This window comes from Lepisma saccharinum, chromosome 23, assembly GCF_977018435.1.
Source record: "Lepisma saccharinum chromosome 23, izLepSacc3.1, whole genome shotgun sequence".
In the NCBI taxonomy this organism is placed as follows: domain Eukaryota; kingdom Metazoa; phylum Arthropoda; class Insecta; order Zygentoma; family Lepismatidae; genus Lepisma; species Lepisma saccharinum.
Window position 1 is genome coordinate 49,256,426 of NC_139251.1, and position 15,921 is coordinate 49,272,346.

At 36.4% G+C, this 15,921-nt stretch overlaps 1 long non-coding RNA gene across 1 annotated transcript in view; it reads right to left on the bottom strand.

The window, feature by feature from the left end:
• Positions 1-1,061: 1,061 nt before the first annotated feature.
• The window catches only part of LOC145977727 (uncharacterized), a 129,936-nt gene continuing 115,076 nt past the window's right edge, over positions 1,062-15,921 (bottom strand). The window contains exons 4-5 of the long non-coding RNA XR_014440627.1: positions 4,668-4,706; positions 1,062-1,091 (exon numbers count right to left, since the gene is read on the bottom strand). This is a non-coding gene — a long non-coding RNA (uncharacterized LOC145977727). The remainder of the gene's footprint in view (positions 1,092-4,667; positions 4,707-15,921) is intronic.

Consider the following 15,921-nt stretch of genomic DNA (forward strand, 5'->3'; position numbering starts at 1 on the left):
TTACCTTGTTTAAATTTAGTATTTCTTCACCCAATATTTCAAACTGATTACATTTGCAAGGAGCGGAAAATTTTGTGAGTTATCAGCGCTTAGAGTATGATTACTTTCCTTAACACCCTGTATGTATATCAACATTTCTGATATTATGTTTAATAAAGCCAGGAGATGTACGTGAAAAGCGAAATGGTGAAGTGAAGGATTCTCATCATACAATTACAACTTTCGTATTGGAAATTACGTATTCCAAAGATTTACGGAGGATTGAAAGCAGTTGGGATATCCAGTTGTGGTATGCCTCCGTACCAATTTATGGTTGCAACGCGAGTATTTGCTTGAAATACTTCAGGGACTATTCAGTGAAAATAAATACGATTATATTCAAAGGTTTTAGGAAGTCTTGCTAAATATGATTATCAGCACCACTACATCGAATGTGCAAAATATCTCCTCATACAGTGCAAGAATTAATGTGAGGCAGAACAGTTTTGTATTAAAAATTAGAGACTCCCTGGATGAAGAATATTTAAGACAATAGAGTAATTTATACATTTCAGCAATCATAGGTATTATGGTCCTAATCTTATACTATTAATGAGAAGTGTTCATGTATGGTGTTGGAAGGCCTAATCCACTCCAATAAGCACCTAAAAGCATTAAATATTTCCAATGAACTACGGTCAATGACATGGTAAATTGTATTCAATGTCGATACTGCGTTACATTTTCACGCACCCCTGGTTATTTAAAGTTTACTAATTGAAACTTATATACAAATAATTATTAACTATTCTAATTTTGAATGATGAATGACCTAAATGTTCTGCTACTTTCATTTGTTCAATATATTAGGAAGTTTTATTTAGTTACAAATTATTACTCCCGTGTTTTCCTTCCCAAACAATCCTCTTCACCTCTTCAGATTATACATTAGAATTAGGTAACAAAAACGGAAATAAAATACAACATCGTAATAAGTGCAACCTGTAAACATTCGGAAGAGAATGAAAATTACAAACTTGTTAGTTTAATGTTAAAAAGAAAGCGAATTAAATGGATCTATATTAACTTACTCCCAACACCATAAGGATTTCCTGAAAAATAGTAAATTCATTTTCCATTTTAAAGCTAAACAAATGAAATATATATATATATATATATACGATTTAAATTTAAAATATAATTAAATAATTTATCTCAATATAACATTAAAAATATGTAATTATTATTAGGATCAAGAAGGTTGTGAAATAAACCCCAGGTTTAAAATCCCCGTAATTGAGATAAAATAGTAACCTTATTATTTTCGTGACACCTACAATTTATATTTGGTTCGACATGAGAAAATAATAATCCCGGTTTGAAAGGAGGTCCACGGTTTTTCGTGAGGGAATCATTCACCTTGGCTTTCTCAGAAAAACTTAGATGATAGTATTCTATTTTTGTAATTTTCACAATTAGTAATTATTATTATCATTATTATTATGTGCAAACTTATAAAGGTATTAGTTTTAGCTTCAAATAAAACATTGATTTGTATTTGTACACATTGACGACCTAACAACAGTTGAAAGATATTTCTACGAGGAAATACTTCACAGCAAATTCCTTTCTATTTAGATATACAATATATTGAAAACAAACAGTAATTTAATGAGCACCTATACTAACTATCAAGTAAAAACTTGTCGTAACTTGTACAGTAAAGACTAACGATAGATTTGCGAGCAAGAAAAGTTTGCAAAATTTCCTTGCAAACCATAAATTTAATTGAAATTTTACTGTAAAATCCAACAATGAAAACTATCTTAGTAGTGTGAAATTTAAAGAGCAAATAAATTACAGGAAACATGGAAGGGAAAATTCCTTCCCGAGTTGGGAATTAAATTTAAGATGTAGAGGTGGGGGAGAAAATGTAGAGAGGGCAAGATTTCCTAGCTCCCTTTCAAATCTGTCATTTGTACCTGCCACAAAATAAAATGAAAGTAAAAAATATTACATGTCCAGCAGAAGAGTATGGAACAAGACACCATGATATTGATACACAAAACGCACACACCGAAGCACATGGAAAGGACATAAAGGGATAACTCAAAATAGTTGTTCATTTAATTACACACCGTAAACCACTTCATTTGAGAACCAGGATGTACGATTTTTTTGTATTTTATCGACACAAAACTGGATCAGGGGTGCCAACAGATGATAATGACAAAAGCGCGTCATCAACATTCTTGGGAAGGGGTATTTTTCCTATCAATATCAAAATATTCAGACAAAATATTCTAATATGTATAAAAATATTCTGTATGTATAAAAGACATCGTGTTGCAATGTGTGGGATGAAGCGGAGAGGAACTTATTTGATTAGTAAGTAATACACTTTAATTGGTTCCAAGTCTCTCTTGCTACTAGGTGCACAATATTTAATCCGCTAGTTGAGAAGAAGAATTACTTGGATAAGGGGCAAATCAAGTAAATTGATCAGTATGCAAAAAAACATCACTATCAGTGATGGTAAAGTAATAGACACGGCGTAGTAATGAAATACTTTATGGAAATTATGGCATGATCTGGGGGAAGGGGCCATTGGCCTTGGATAGAGGCTGATTTTTAGAAATCCATTTCCCAGATATTGATCAACTATTTAAACTGCGGTTTGTTTGTTTTTCTGAAACTTTGGGACGGTCTGCAGCCCTTTAGGTCCTATCTGCATACGCTAGTGATATGACGAATATTTTAATTTATTGTCATCACATAATATCATTATGTTAGTCAATTGCCGAAATATATATGAAAAACAGATTATGTAATGCATCTTTGATGTTGACATTTGAGATACTTGGGAATATGCCGCCTTCAACCCCTCCTTCAGGACAGCAATGCTATATAGAATACTGTCGCCATCCCGTTACTTCGAGATATTTCATTCTCCAGAGTAAGTGCCGGACCCTGTGGCCGAGTGGTTAGCACATCGCGCTGCGACTCCAAAGGTATCTTCTAATTGAACCGTGGTCAATTAGAGAAATGAAAGTTTTACAAAACAGTAAGTTCTGCAATCGTAATAACCTAGTTATTATTTTCAAGAAACTGGGGATCTACAAATGAGTACCGTAACACGGTCATGTATACCTACAAGATTTATTGGAAATTGGTCTCGCTATACGTTGGTGGATGATCTCCCATCTCTTGTGAGAGTGAGGTCTCCAGTCCGTAGATAGGCACCGTTCTTCGCAGGCTATTACGCCACGTGTTATTATTATCATCAATCAATCGATGGACCTGTAGAACGTTGCTGTGAAAGTAACATTTCTAAGTAAGCAAAGAGGGTTTTTTTGCGAATAGATCAGTCATTTTGACCAATTTCTGGCATAAACTGAAAAATGCTTCCCTTTTCTACTTTCAATCGAACAATGAAGAAGAGGTTATGTTCAATTATTTTGCTAAATGAACATTGATTTCAGAAATTCGAAATTGTCTGTTTATGAGCGAATGTGAATGGTTTATATTCATTAATTTTGTGTTCAGAATTATTTTTTCATGGCGTGATTCACTTCCGTCAGTTTCGCTTAAGTAAGGTGATAAACACTTCCAGTCTTCTTATAGAATTCCTCATCACTGCCTCATGCTTGAGTAATTCTCTCGTCGCTGAATAATGTAGAACATTTCAAGAGATAAGTTATTTAATTTAGTTAAATAAATGCTCCTTCCACGTAGTGCACCCAAATGTCAATCTCACTTCCACGTAGTACACCCTGGACTGCAGACTAACAGGCTCTGGAAACTGGCCCCATGGCCAGTATAATTTTGTTTGTATTGTCCTGTTCTTTTGTCCTTATGTGTGCTGAGCGCTCCTTTACAGCCTCAGTTTTAAACGAAAGTCAGAAGATTTTAATATTTTATGATTTTAGTTCTGCAACGTTAGAGTTGTTCTGTGTAACGATAAGGGGCTGGACCCCGTATAATGTGACGGGTGCAAACTAGCCTTAGTACTGACGCACCCAAAATTTTAAATTCAAATTCAAATATATTAATTCTAACACCATGTTACGAGAGTGCCTCTCTCTTCTCGTCTCCAGGTGAACCCATTTCTTTTACCAGCTGCGAGAATCAAACCTACGACAGACTGTGCTCTTAACAAATACACCTCAGCTTTCTCCAGAATTCTGTAATGTTTTGTTTTGCTCCATTTGGTCTACTATTTACAATTTGTGAGGAAAGGGTAATATTTTGATTGGAATGTGCACTAGGATGACTTATATGGATTTCGACCATTTGCTATTTAGGCTATAGTTTTGTTTTTGATTTGTTTCCCATTTCATCTCTGTGTAGAACTCTTAGGTTGCTCAACCGAATTTTTGACCTATCTGTTTCGACTTTGCGTGTTTGTTGCTTGTATTAAATTGCTATTTATATCGGAATGGAGCACAAATTGCCACATGCATGTTGAGGGCACAGTGGATTACTTGGTTACAGCAAGAGATATTGCAATAGGTTCGATATCCAACACAATTTAATTTTAAATGTGTTGAACAGATGTTGAGAGAAGTGGTATCTCTCAAAATAAAGTGTTAAGATAAATATAGTTTACAGCAGTAGACAATGGGTAATTGTCCAACTGACATTGCATGTTAATTAACTCGATTAATATAGAAAAAAGCTTAACTTACCGCAAACGTTATCAATGCAGTGGGATTTTCTCCCTTTAGCTAAAAGAATATACAGTAAGAATGTAAATACAATGACTATAACTGATATGGCAACAAACACATATTCTCTGGTCATTCTGATTCCAATAAAAACATAATTACATATGTAAGTAGTGGTGTTTGTGGTGGGATAAACCCGAGAAAGTATGAACTCTCCTCTAGCAGCTTTGCTTATACTTAAAACTTGCTCAACATGGCCATATGAGTTTTTTGTTCAAGTGTGGAACCCCTGTTTAATCCAAGATTTTTGTAAAAAAGCCCTCATGGATTCCATGAGAAAGTATGACCCCCCTCAGATTGATGAGGCTACACTTATAAAAGGCACTTTTGTGAGATTGTTGTCCATAAATTTGTTAAAAATATGCCCCTCTTGTAGCCATACTTAAAACTAGGCCATACACACACACATACACACACACACACACACACACACACACACACACACACACACACACACACACACACACACACACACACACACACATATTTATTTCTGGTTTAAGTTCTTGGACACCAGCCTCAAAAAAAAGCAACAACAACAGAGCCATCTATGTGCAAATGCCTGAACTCGGTGAACACTTGGGAACAAGTCAATTTTTTTCATTATGTCAATATTTTTAACTCTTTCTGCCAGTAATAGGGAATGGTAATAAGCAATAAACAAAGTACTTTGGAGCCGAATATGCCTTTCTTAGACGTCGTATATTACTAAAATATCTTTAATTCACATATTTCTCATACCGCTGTATCTTGTTCTATTAGGCCTCTTCAAGAACATTGCCTATTAGGACTCTTCAAGAACATTGCCTATTAGTGAAATAATAGGGCAAGCATACAGCGGTATGGGGATATGTGAATTGCTGGTTTCTTCAATTCAGATAAATGGATTGAATTGAAACTGGGATATTTTGCATTTGTTACATTCAGTTTGTTTATTGTAATCTATTCATATATAAAATCAAGCACCGAGAGGGTATAAGATCAATACTTGAACAATATGTGCGCATGACGGCCCCAAAGCGGTGGGATCGATACTCGGAGCGGGAACTCTATTGCCTGTAATTTCTCCCTATGAAATGATCGCCGCGGCGCTGTTCTCCCTATTGACATCGATTAGTTCCAGACGCACACACCGCCCTGCAGTGGGGAAATGGCGCTGCGGTCTGGATTGCATGTACGCTCAGCAGAAAAACGGGATGTGCATTCAGAAGAAAGTACTTCGGCAAAATTTTAAGAGAATATCTCATGTTTCTGAATGCACCCCCACAGTGTTTCTATTGGCTCTGTAAAACTATATAAGCCAGGGCACAGTGCAGATTCTTCACCATTGCTGGATTGGCAGAATAACCCAAATAAGATCATATATACATACACACACAAAGTACAGTGCTGAAGCCCAATTGATCCAGCATAGAGCTTTGATTTGAACCCCAAGAAATTGTATATAAATACCAAAGCCAAAAATATTAATACACATACACACATATACACACACACAAAGTACAGTGCTGAAGCCCAATTGATCCAGCATAGAATTTTGATTTGAAAACCCAGGAAATTGTATATAATAAACAACAGCAAAAATGCCGAATCAAAAATATTGTAATCAATGCAATAAGAATATATCCAGCCCCAATTGGGCCAAACATCAAAAGATTTGTAACCCAGACAAATACAGAACTCCCACAAAAATTTGCCCCAAATGCCATAGAAAATATAACATGGAATATTTCACATATAAACATAAAAATACTTGCTCTGCACAACCATCCACATCTGGTCTGAAAAGAAGGCACGAAGCACCTCTTAATGCCAGAGCAGCAAAGCAGCCACGCTATGAACCCATCCGTAGCAGTTTTAACGGTCAATTAAGGGATCACTGTTTTGTATCAGAGCCAAGATGTGGCATTGAGAATTTCTTGAACAGTATAAATCCTAAAGTGCAGGCAATTCTAAATGTACAAAATGGCTCTTATAAACTGTCCCTCAAATTGTATACACAATATAAGAAACCAAACGGCACAAAATTTACACAGCCCCACGTAACAGAAACTGTACCTGTATATTCAAACGCAAATTTAGACAGAATAATAAGCAGATTGATAAATCAACTGAATATTAAACACTCTGAATTTGCAGCAAAAGAGTCCGGATGGACCCTATGCGGCTCTCCGCACAAGTTATATGTTAATATTTCTGAATTCAGCCCATTGCAAGGATCTACATATCTGCCATTACCTGACAATATTAAAAACAGAAGAGCAGTGGTTAATATTGAAAATACCGACCAGAAATGCTTTTTGTGGTGTATATTAGCTGCTTTGTTTCCAGTTTCAAGGCATCCAGAGAGAGTAACTTATTACAAACAGCATGAACATCTTTTTGACGATGCAATGGAGGGTTTAGAATATCCAATGTCTGTTCAGAATATTGATAAATTTGAAAAAAGGGCCAGGCACATCGATGGCAAACAATTATCTATTAATGTATTTACTTGTTCCACTGGCAATTGCTTGATAGATCCTCTCAGAATCAGTACACTTGATGATGAATCTGCAATTCCGATTGATCTGCTCTTAATTGAAAAGGATGGTACATATCATTACACTCTGATACATAATCTTGAAGCTTTAGTGAGAACACAACTAGACAAATATAAAAAAATATTCAAGTTGTGCAGAAGATGTTTGACTGAATTTGATGGTAGAAAAATGGTGAATGGTGTTTGTGAAGAGAGTGCAGAAATTGCAAAAAACAAGTTAATTGAGCATCTGAAATACTGTGGGAACCATAAACCTGTTCATATGGTGATGCCCAATCCAAGTGAAAATTGCAAATTCAAAAAGTATGAAGCCTCGTTGGAACACCCAGCATATATTGTCTGGGATTCTGAATCAAATCTCAAATCTCTTGCATTCTGTAGCCCAGATCCCGAAGAATCTTCAAGTACACCATACCAGCAACATGAACCTTCCAGCTTTTGTTATATGGTTATACGGGATGGTGTTGTTATTAAAAAATATTCATACAAGGGACCAGATGCCATCAAAATATTTGCACATAGAATAGAAAATGAGTGCCGTGACATAGCATCTAACATCTTATTAATATCAAAGCCCATGTTGCCTTTAACAGAGGAACAGATTGAGGATTTCAACAAAGCAGAAAAATGCCCGGTATGTGATTGTGAATTTTCAGATACAAATATCAAGGTGAAACACCATTCTCATACAGATGGTCGATATAAACAGGCCCTGTGTAATAGCTGTAATATTAAGATCAAGAGACCAAGATTTGTCCCCATATTTTGCCATGGAGCATCCAATTATGATTTCCATCATCTGATCAGGTACGAGGGGTTTGAGAAGCAGAATTTAAATATTTTAGCTGAAAATGATGAGAAATATATATCTATTAGCAAGATAATTAAAGTTGATGGTGTTCCTATTCGCATAAGATTTCTTGATTCTTACAGATTTTTATCTGCTAGCCTGGCTACACTGGCCTCTCAATTACCTGATGATAAATTAAAAATCACACGTGCATTGTTTCCAAATCAGGACCTGAAATTAATTAGGCGGAAGGGTGTATATCCATATGACTATGTTACAGATTTTTCTAAATTCGATGAGTGTTCCCTGCCACCACAAGAAGAGTTTTACAGCAGAATCAGAGGATCTGGAATCAGTGATGATGATTATCGCCATGCTCAGTTGATGTGGAACAATTTAAAATGCCAGACATTTGGTGATTATCACATGGCATATTTGAAACTTGATGTCACCCTCTTAGCTGATATATTGCAGGCATTCAGAAAATCTTCCATGCAAAATTATGGACTGGACCCAGTGTATTTTTACAGTGCCCCGGGCCTAGCATGGGCCGCAACATTTTTCAACACCAAAAAGCAATTGGATCTGATCCACGATCAAGATATGTATCTGTTTATGGAGAAATGTATAAGAGGAGGGATGGTGCAATGTTCCCAGAGATATGCCAGAGCAAATAACAAGCATATGCCTGATTATGATCCAGCACGGCCATCAAATTATATACTGTATGTAGATGCAAACAACCTCTATGGTCACGCTATGATGCAAAAACTGCCATATGCAGGGCTTGAATGGGTTGAAAATTTCAATATTGAGGATCTTAAGGATTTTGATGACAGTAACCATGGCCTCTTCTTAGAGGTTGATCTGACATTTCCTGATAATGTACACAACAAATTTTCTGATCTGCCCCCAATTCCCGAGGTTCAGTGCTCACCTGGCTCTAAACAGAAGAAGCTCATGATGACTCTGGAGCCGAAACAAGGCTATGTCACATATTACAAAAACCTCCAGTTCCTGATGAAACATGGTGTCCAAGTGACCAAAGTTGGCAAAGTCTTGAGGTTCAGGCACTCAGAATGGTTGAAACCATACATTGATACAAATACAGAGCTTCGAACATCTGCAAAGAGCCAATTTGATAAGAGCTTGTTTAAATTGATGGTGAATTCTGTGTATGGCAAAACAATTGAAAATGTCAGAAAACATACCGATGTTAAAATAATTACTGACCCAGCCGGAGCAAAAAATTGGTTGCAAAGCCCAACTTCAATTATAGAAGAATTTATGATGAGCACATGGCTCTTTTCAACATGATGAAAACAAAGATTAAGTTTGATAAACCTATTTATGTAGGGGCTGTGATATTGGAATTGTCCAAATTACATATGTTAACATTGTATTATGATGTGCTGAAACCTTTTTATGGTGATAATATAAAATTATTGTACATGGACACGGATAGTTTTATTCTTGATATTAAAACAGAAGATGTTTATCAAGATATTGCACAGCCTGAATTGTTTCCATACTTTGATACCAGTGAACATACAATAATTCAACCCCACAACAAAAAAGTGCCTGGCAAGTTAAAAGATGAGACACTTGGTGATGTTATTGTGAAATTTGCTGGGTTAAGTGCCAAGATGTACAGTTTTGAAACATGTAGTGGCGCTGTTGCCAAAAAGGCCAAGGGCATTGGCAGAGTGACTGTTGAAAAAGATCTTGAATTTGAAGATTATAAAAATTGCATCAAATCACAGAGTTCAATTAGAACATCAGAAAATAGAATTCAGAGTGAGGATCACTTGTTGACTTCAAATGTTGTAAGAAAAGTGGCCCTGGACCCACATGATGATAAGAGATGCATTTTATCATGTTGCATACATACTCTACCTTGGGGGCATTGTGATTTGAAAAATGGGAAACAATGCCCAATTACAGAGCATGATTTGAAATAAATAAACATGCCTATGAACTTATTTGGGTTCAAAAAACAGGCTATTATGGAGCTGCCAACACCACAAGCCTCTCCTGATATGCTGTCTAAACTGAGTGGCTTGTTAATTATTCATCTGAACAGCATATTTACAGATAATGATGAAGAAACAGGGAAAATATTGTACATATTTAACAATAATTTAAATCATTACCAATTACCTGTAGGTGGGCAATTACAATTTATTACAACCCCTGAGGGTGATGTTAAAATTTCAGTAGGGAGAAATATTTATAGAATAAAGCACTCAAACATGATTTCTGGCACTGTATATACTGTTTCTGCTGGTGACTGCTTATATATTGAGGTCCCTGGGTCATATGACAAGCTTATACCCTTTTTTATAGAACTAAGAATCAGATACTCTATAATAAATAACCACTAAAACAAAAATGCCTAATGATATATTTGGCCATACAAGGCATGAAGATCACAGTGATGAGATTCTGATGCTTGATGTCAGAGTCAAGAAATTAAGAAGTGATTTACAAGCTTTACAGACTACACTCAATGCCAGTCTTCAATTAGAAATTACAAATTTACAATCACAATGCATGGACCCTCTTCTTAAAATTGATTCTGAACTCAAAGTGCTGCTTCAGAAATATACTGACTTGGCCACATTAGATAATTTTCAAAGTTTGGAAGAAGCTGTAGCAGCTCTTCAAGCCAAATTTAAGACCCAGGCTAACAACTCTGAGCAATTGAAACAGCAATTGGAAGAGCAGATAAATAATGTCCAGGCACAGCTCCAAACAATTGTCAAAAGCATAAAATCACAAGAAGATTTTGATCTAGTGATTTCCACTCTAAAAGAACAGATTCAATCACTCCAGATACCTAACCTGGATCCCCTGAACAATGCCATAGCCGAGGTTAAAGAAAAAATTGAGACACTTGAAAATTTTATGAACAACTTGCCATCTTCTGATGCTTTGAATGCAATAACTCGGAGTGTATCAAATATTAAGCTGCAACTTGAAACATATGAAGATTTTTGAAAAATTCAAAGTTCCATAACCCATCTTGAAGGTACAATAGCAGCAGTGCAAAGTGATTTGGCAAATGTACTAGAATCCCGATTGCCTGGGATTGTAGACACACTTGTCAGTGTCCAGCACCAAATCACAAAGCTTGAAAACCTCAACACCGAATCTGAACTGTCTCATTTTCATCACTTGATCGATGATATCCAAACAAAGCTTGAAATTTTACAGCAATCAACACCCTCTCAGGCAGATATAGCCCTGCTCCAAAATGCTATGCAAAATGTGGCTGATGCTACTGAATTAAATAATGTGAAATTGGCACTTGAATCTTTGCAGAATACAGTATCAAATCTTCCTACATCACAGGAACTTAAAAATATTAAGAGAGCTGTGAATAGGATATTGAAATCAGAAGATATCAAGAATATCCAAGCAGAGATCAAACAACTCACTCAGACAGTGGCCACTCTACCAACCAATCAACATATTAATGAATTGCATGCCCTGTTTGAGGATATCAGAAGACAGGTCCATGATCTTACTGCTCAAAATTCAAAATTGGCAGTTGTTGAAAATTTGCAACAAATTGTAGCTAATATCAAGCAACAGCTAGGGACCATGGAATCCAATCAAGCAAATGCTCTGTCTGTTTTTGCCACCCAGCTTCAAGAGATTGTGCAACAATACAAGAAACTTGTTGTGGACATAAAAATAAAGCCAGGCCATGATGATGTTGTTAGGACCATCAATGAGCACCTTGAATCTGTAACAAGCAGATTGCTTACAGCAGAAAAAGAAATAACAGGCATAATCGAGAATCCAAAACATACAGTAATTCTTGAATTGTACAGCATCCCCAACAAAGAATATGATTCACCATTTACACCAGGTGGGAAAATATATATGCTGTCTCCTGCACAATTTTATTACCAGTTTTTTGTTGGAGGCACATTGAGACCAATCAAGATCAAATATTGGCTTCAGCCACAGGCACATCACTACCCTACCTTATCAATAACAAATGCTGACAACAAACCAAAAATCACCAGTGTAGAATTGGAAGATTTTACAGACCCCAATACATTAGAAACAGCCTATACTGAAGATGATGGCACTCTGGAATTTAATATACAAATAGGGGACAAATTATATTTAGAAAATCCTGCAGTCTCAGCTGCTGAACACCCCATAGTTGCAATATTCTTGTTTTCATATTATGTCTAGACAAATTATTGTTGATGAATTACACAGACAAGCCAGACATAATTTTAAGAGACTCCCAGTAGTTACAAAAGGCATAGATGATTTATGGCAGAGCGACTTGATTGAGTTGTCAAGTGGACAGTTGAAAAACTTAGACAAAATCAACAAGGGCTACAAGTATCTACTCACTGTGATAGACACATTTTCAAAATTTGCCTGGGCTGTGCCACTCAAATCCAAGACTGGAAAATGTGTTACAGAAGCCATCAGGACAATCATCAATCAGAGTGGAAGATCCCCGCGCTATTTGCAAACAGATAATGGCAAAGAATTTTATAATTCAGTGTTTCAACAATTTATTAAAAGCCAGGCAATAAAACATTACTCGAGTTACAGTGATCTCAAGGCCTCAATTGTAGAGAGATTCAACAAAACCCTAAAAAATCTTATGTATAAACAATTTACCCTGCAAGGTAATTATAAATGGCTTAATATTCTTCCAGAACTTCTACATAAATATAACAATTCTGTCCATTCCACAATCAACATGAAACCCTCTGAAGTAACTTCATCTGATGAGCAAAAATTGATCAGCACTGTTTATTATCCTAGATACCAGCCAACAACAAGAAGGGCCAAATACAGGGTGGGCGATCAAGTAAGAATCAGCAAATATAAGCACTTATTCAAGAGAGGCTTTACGAGAAACTGGAGCACTGAATTATTTACAGTGGTTCAAGTTAAACCCGGGGCCCTTAACACATATATAATAAAAGATCACCGAGGAGAAATTCTCAAAGGCAGGTTCTATGAACAAGAACTCAGCAAAACTAAACAGCCTGACACATATCTCATAGAAAAAATCATCCGCAGAAAAGGCAGCAAGTTATTTGTCAAATGGCTGGGTCATCCGGAAAACAGCTGGATCGATGCAGACAAAATAATAATATGAGCACCTGGGATGTTATAAAAAGGCTGCCAGAACCTGAACAACAGAATAAGAGAAATGGCAACTTGCTGCCTGATAATATTAGGTGTCTTATTGTTGGGCCATCTGCTTGTGGTAAAACTACACTAATGGTTGATAATTTTTTATTGGCACCCAACTGGTTAGACTGGAAAAACAGGCACTTGTATGTCTTCTCTAAGAGCTTGGAACAATTAAAATATCAGCAGCTGATGAAGCTATATGATGGATTGGATATTGCCACTTTTGAATCAGATGTTAAGCCACTTCATGAATGTCTCGATAATTCTGTTGTTGTGTTTGATGACATTATACTGGATAATCAAAACAAGGTTAGAAATTTCTTTACACAGGGCCGCCACAAAAACATTGATTGCTTCTACCTGGCACAGACTTTTTCAAAAATACCGAAGCAACTGATCCGAGACAACAGCAATTTTATATGTGTGTTTCATCAAGATCATACCAACCTCAAACACATACATGATGAATATGTAGGTGGGGACTTGAGCTACAATGATTTTTCCAAGTTTTGCAGCAGGTGCTGGAACCAGGACAGTTATGGGTTTGTCACAATTGATATGACAAGAACACCCAATAGCGGCAAATACAGAAATAAAATCAACGATTTTCTAGACGTTGAGACATAAATAAACAACCATGAAACGACCAGTCATTGATGATCTTAAGTTAAGAGATTATCTTGTAAAAAGATTTAAGGGATGGAAAACAGAGAACCGTGGAATTTATGAAAAACACAAACAAACAGAACAGCCTGTCATTGATGCTATTAATAATTTAGGTAAGAATATCAAAACTGTTACAGAGCAAAATCAAGATTTGATCACAGAGCTTGTGCCTGTAGCTGCAAGGAACATATTAGATTATCCATTCACCCCACTTTCCAGCATTCATACACCTAGTCCTGTTGCTCCTAGAAGAATTGAGGCTAGTCAGGATCCTATTGAATTGGGTCTTCTTGCTCAAAAATATTTAACCACACCTAAAGACAACAAAGATGAGGTGTTTGGCTTATATGCTGACACAGAGCTTGATGGCAGCATCATACACAGAATTGGTAATTTCAGAGTAACTTTTATGGGAGATGATATAATTGTTTATTCAGAATCTCGTCTCGGAGAAAAAGGTGCTTTTGTTAAGTACCCCGGCACACCTGGATTGTGGGAACTGATGACTAGGAAAAGGCCTGGCAGCTATACAGATCAAGATTATGAACATTACAAAGAAATATTAATAAAATCAGATGCTCTATACCAGAACAATGATCCCACACAAAAAAGAGTCAAGTCTAGCAGTGGAGCAAAATACAACAATTTAATCAAGCCCATATGGTCACAGATCAAGACTGGCAGTGGAATCAAACAATACAACACCCTGCCTAAAGAATTTGTGTGGGTTGATGATGTCAGGAAACTTGTGGATAGGTTGTTGGTAATAGCTGGGGAGGAAAATGCTGGCAACCACAATTTTTACAATGAAAAGGTTGGAATTATGGACATGATAAGCACAAAATTGTCTAATTTTATAGTGAATGACACTAAGGGGATTGGATATCTCATAAAAATTATTAATACTCTACCACCTAAATTTTGGAATATTTCTGAGGGTCGGGGGTTGGTTAATGACATCATAAACAAGCTGCCATTTGAACTACACATTCCAGGCTATCAGTATTGTGGTCCAGGCACAAAATTGGACCATAGATTAAACAGAGGTGATCCTGGTGTTAATCCCCTGGATGCTGCTTGTAGAGACCATGACATAGCATACAACACAGATTCTGATCTTGACAAGAGACATGTTGCAGACAAGAAATTAGAAGAGGCTGCATTTGGTAGATTTGTAAGCAAAGATGCTTCTTTGAGTGAAAGAATAGCAGCATTGGGAACCACCATAGCTATGAGCACCAAACAAAAACTGGGGTGGGGGTTGTGAATATGTATATAATAAACCTACAATGAAGGCAAAGGGTGTTATGTATCAAATACCTTATGCAGGTCTCAAATCTCTTAAAACTATTGACAGTCTTTTGACCAAAAAGCAGCGCAAGAAAAAAAGCTCTTGTCTTGCAAAGGGACATGGTATGAAATTGTTGCTTAGCACCTCCCAATTAAAAAAATTACAGCAATCAAGAAAAAAATCACATGTGGGGGGATTCATATTTACCATCCCGGCCATCTTAGCAGCTCTCGGGGCTGTTGGGAGCTTGGCTGGGGGATCAGCTGCCATAGCAAAAACAGTAATAGATGCCAAGAAGAATAAGGCAGAATTAGATGAGCAGAAGCGACATAACCTGGCCATGGAGAAAAAAGGCAAAGGTGTTAAGAGAGCCATGAATAAGTTTAAAAAAAACAAGAGCCGCTTACAAACCAAGATATTGAAGCTTTAATCAAGCCACTGGGCATCAAAAATTTTAGGGGTGTGTACATGTCTGATTTTTTACCGGAACAACCACTCAACAAAGAGTGTGGCATTGTTAATTTGGATGAGTACAAAAATCAGGGCACTCACTGGATTTGTTATCTTAAATATTTAAACAATGAGGCATTTGTGTTTGATTCATTTGGAGGTGTTCCACCTGAAAATTTAATAAAATATTTAAAATCACCTAATCTTTATTACAATAATGCCCGTGTTCAAAACTTCAAAGATGTTAATTGCGGACATTTGTGTTTATCTGTTCTCAGATATATGTCTCAAATAA